Source organism: Choloepus didactylus, chromosome 11 (assembly GCF_015220235.1).
Source record: "Choloepus didactylus isolate mChoDid1 chromosome 11, mChoDid1.pri, whole genome shotgun sequence".
Classification (NCBI taxonomy): domain Eukaryota; kingdom Metazoa; phylum Chordata; class Mammalia; order Pilosa; family Megalonychidae; genus Choloepus; species Choloepus didactylus.
The window spans coordinates 55,274,529-55,279,439 of NC_051317.1; the positions used below are offsets into that span (position 1 = coordinate 55,274,529).

Genomic DNA, 4,911 nt, shown 5'->3' on the forward strand with positions numbered 1-4,911 from the left:
TTGTGGGATTGAGAAAGCCTTCTTAGACCAAAATGGGGAAGAAAAATGAGACCAAATAAAGTTTCAGTGGCTGAGAGATTTCAAACAGAGTTGAGAGGACATTCTGGAGGTTATTCTTATGCATTATATTTATATCCCTTTGTAGCTTTTAGTCTATTGTGATAGCTAGAAGGAAATATCTGAAACTGTTGAACTGTGATCCAGTAGCCTTGATTCTTGGAGATGATTGTGTAACTATATAGCTCTTAAGGTGTGACTGCGTAGTTACAAAAACCTTGTGACTGAAATTATCTTTATAGAATGTATGGACAGAAGAGTAAGAAAACAGACAAAAATAAATAATAGGGAAGTATAAGTTGTATGGGTTATTTGGGGTGTTCTTTTTAATTTTTATTCTTATTTTTATTTTGGGGTGAATAAAGAAAATGTTCAAAAATTGATTTTTGTGATGAATGCACAACTATATTGTGAACCACTGATTGTACACTTTCAATGATTATCTGATATGTGAATATATCTCAGTAAAATTGCATTAAGAAATCAATACTATGAAAGTCCTCTAAAAGTTCAGCTGCTCTTTGGAGTCCCTGAATGATTACAGCATTTCATAAATCTGCTTCTTCCAGTGTGAGTATTTCATCTAGCAATTTGAGAAAAGGCAGAGCTGTGACAGTGAAAAGGGAGGACTTCTTTGAGATCCTTAGCATTTTTGATGAAGTCTTTGATGTGGCTTACCCTATGAGAAATATTAAATTTCTGGATGTCCTTTTCCCATTGGTTAACCAGATCTGTATATTAGTGATGGGTTCCAAGGTGTTTAGTGGGGCAGCAGACATATTATTTGATTCTCAACTTCAATACTCTGCTTTAGAAATAATTTTTGGTGTGGCACTTCCTAGTCTGGACCCTCTCCTGAGAAGTGTTGGAATAAGGCTTTGTTGACATACATACTTCATTTTTCTTATCTTCAACTTTAACATCCACTTCTTTATTAAAAAAAAAAAATCCCTGTAATTCTAAAGGTAATTCCCCCTTTTTGATGGAGTTCAGAAACTGTCACCTTGCACCGTCAGAATAACTTCTGAAATCATCAAATTGACTGTAAACCCATTTTTCCATAATGTTATACTATCTACTTGTTTTGTTTTTTCAGTGGGTGACAGGCAGTTGACGCCACCAAACTTTTGTGTTTCCTCAGTAAGTCTGCCAATAAAATATTAATAATTTTTTTGCTATTTGTCAGTAAGAAGTTGATTGTCAGATTCTGTTTCACAAATCCATTCTTCCTTTATACTTTCAAGACTGTCTACTTCTTTCATTCTTTTCTGCCTTACTACGGGCATGGCCACTGGAGGGGCCACACCACAGTGTCACCTCATGGCTTTATCCTGAATTCAGGGGCTGTGGGTGCCCCTGGTTCCATTTTGCTGGAACCCCTCATAACACACATTCATATTTGATGAGAAACTCCTCATGTTTTCAATTTTTCCTGAATTATTTTTGTATAGATATATAGGAATATATATCTAGGAATATAACTATTTTATTTCAATTTAATTGATCATAAAACTGTTCATAACTTTCTTGTATTATTTAAATCATTGAACCATCTGTATTTTTTTCCATTTTTAGCCTTAATATTCAATTTGTGAATTTATCAAACTTTTGATTTCTTTTATGTAACTCTTAGACCTTGCTTTATTCTCAATAGAATGTTCTCTCTATTACATCAATACACTTTTGGTAGATATTTTTTTATGTTCTTATTTCATAAGTTCATTTTCAAATTTAGCCACTTTCCCAATACACTCATAAAGGTTGAGCGTGTCCTTCAAAAACTTCTTTTATACTGCTCCATTATTTTAGCAGAGGGTGATGATTTTTTTTCCTAATTACACTTATGATTTCATTTTATCCATAGGTTACTAAGAAGTGTATCTTAGTTTTGATGATATGTTTTTTTTTAATTTGTAAATATGTCAGAGATACTTTCACAACTTGTCAGAACACAGTGTAATGTGGATACAGAACATGATATGAATGATAAGCTATTTGAAATTTTTGAGACTCACCTTGTAGCCTAATAGCAACTAGACATTTTAAAACTCCTTTAAGTATTTAAATAAAATATGGGTCTTCCTATTACTCTTTATGTTCTATATTGATTCATTTGATCTAGTGAGACAATACAGATATTTTGATTTACTATTTTTAACAATATATTTAAAGATGCTTTTCTGCACTATTTTTCTTTAAAATTTGAGTTTTAACAATATTTTTAAAGTTATTTGGTATAAAACAGGCATATATATTTAAAATTTAACATAAAGTGAGTTTTGACATATACAAACAGGTCAAAGCCATTACTAAATAAAAATAGCAAATGTATCTATCACCCAGCTTTCTCTCTATCACTCCTCATCCCTAGGAAACCACTGATTTGCCTTCAGTCTTTAAGATTAGTTTTCATCATCTAGGATCTCATACACATGGATCAGGATTGGCTTCATAGAATGGGCAACCTGTGCAGTCAAACAGGGACCCATGATTAGAATGACCCATGCTTGGTTTAATATTCTGCTTGCATCATCATGAAATTCTTAATAGTTTTTTAACATTGTGACTCATTCCATTGTGCTCTAGGCCATGCAAATGATGTCACTGATCTGTCATGGATTCATACAATTTGTGCACTATTTGTATGGGTTCCCTCACTCAGCATAATTTTTCAAAGATTGTTCCCTGCTGTTGTATACATTGGTTGTTCATTCTTTTTTATTTCTAAGAAGTATTACACTGTGTGGATAAAACACAATTTATTTATTAATTTACATGTTGATGAGTATTTGGGTTGTTTACTGTTTGGTGCTACTGCAAGGAAAGCTGCTATGAACATCAGTGTACAACTACATTATCTTATTTAATTTTTTATTAGAGAAGTAGTGGGTTTACAGCAGAATCATATGTGAAATACAGGGTTTCCATACCCCACCCCATCACCAACACCTTGCATTGGTTTGGAGCACTTGTTACCATTTTTTATAGCACTTTAAAATAATTGAACTACTTTTATAGCACTTTTAAATAATTGTACTATTTTTATAGCAATTTTAAATAATTGTACTATTTTTACATTTGTTACAATTTATGAACGTTTATTAAAATAGTATTATTAACCATTGTCTATAGTATACAATAGGTTAATTTTTCCCATATACCTCCCATTTATTAACACCTGTATTAATGTCATACATTTGTTATAATTCATGAAAGAACATTCTTATACTTGTACTATTAAATATAGTCCATCATCTACAAGAGGGTTGTTGCACAGTCCTGTGTTTTAGCCTTCAATTTTTATGTTAGTAAAATATACATCCTAATGTTTCTCCTTTTAACCACATTCACCTATACAGTTCAATGATGTTGATTATACTCACAGTAATGTGTTACGTTCACCATCATCCATTTCCAGACCTTTACCATTAGCCTATATAGAAAATCTGTACAAGTGAAACATTAACAGCCCATTCCCTAATGCTAATCTGTCTCCTGTTAACCTATATTGTAGACAGTAACTCCATGAGCTTGCCAATTATAATTACTTCATACCAGTAAAATCATACACTATTTGCCCTTTCATGTCTGGCTTAGTTCACTCAAAATAATGTCCTTAAGTTTCATCCATGTTGTTTCATGAAGTAGGATTTCATTCCTTTTTACATCTGAATAATGTTCCATTATATGTGTGTACCTTATTTGATTTATCCATTTATCAGTTGATGGACACTTGGATTGATTCTATCTTTGTCATCTGTGAATAATGTTACTATGGACATCAGTGTGCAAATATTTGTTCAAGTCCCTGCTTTCAATCTTCTGGGTATATACCTAGTAGAAGGATTGCTATACCCTATGGTGCTCCAATTTGCTAATGCTGCCTTGTGCAAAATACCATAAATGGATTGGCTTTTATAAAGGGTTTTTATTTGGTTACAACGTTACCATCTTAAGGCCATAAAGTGTCCAAGGTAAGGCATCAACAATAGGACACCTTCACTGAAGGATGGCCATTGGTGTCCAGAAAACCTCTGTTAGCTCAAAAGGCACATGGCTAGCATCCACTTGCTCCCAGGTTGCCTTTCAAAATGGCTTTCTCCAAAATGTTGCTCTTGGGACAGTGTGTCCTCTCTGAGCTGCAGCTCCTCTTCAAAATGTCACTCATAGTGGCTCTGAATTCTTTCTGTTTGTCAGCTTTTTTATATGGCTCCAGTGATTTATTTCAGACCCACCCTGAATGGATGGGGTATCACCTTCATGGAAATTTTTCAATCAAAGATCGTGCCCACAGTTGATTGAGTCACCTCTCCATGGAAACAGTCAATCAGAGGATTCCAACCTAATCAACACCAATACATATGCCCCAACAAGATTCCACCAAAAAACATGGTGTTTTGGGGTACACAATACATCCAAACTGGCACATATGGTAATTTTATACTCAGCTTTCTGAGGAAGTGCCAAAATGTCTTCCACAGCAGCTGCATCATTTTACATTCCCCCAAGCAGGGAATGAGAGTTCCTTTTTCTCCACATCCTCTCCAATACTTGTGGGTTTCTGTGTATTTTTTATTTTTTTTAATAATAGCCATTCTAGTGGGTATGAAATAGTATCTTATTGTAGTGTTGATTTCCATTTCCCTAGTAGCTAGTGATGTTGAGTGTCTTTTCTTATATATTTTAGCCATTTGTATTTCCTCTTGGGGAAATATGCATTCAAGTCTTTTCTCCGTTTTTTAATTGTTTTTTTTTTCCAGTTTTCCAAAGCTAACAAAAATGCAATATATCAGAAATGGATTGGTTTTAATATAAGGGATTTATTATTTCACAAATTTACAGTTTTAAGGCCAT

General features: G+C 33.4%; 1 pseudogene; it reads right to left on the reverse strand.

The window, feature by feature from the left end:
* Positions 1 to 518: 518 nt before the first annotated feature.
* Positions 519 to 1,319, reverse strand: LOC119506023 (annotated as a pseudogene).
* Between the last annotated feature and the right edge of the window lie 3,592 nt (positions 1,320 to 4,911).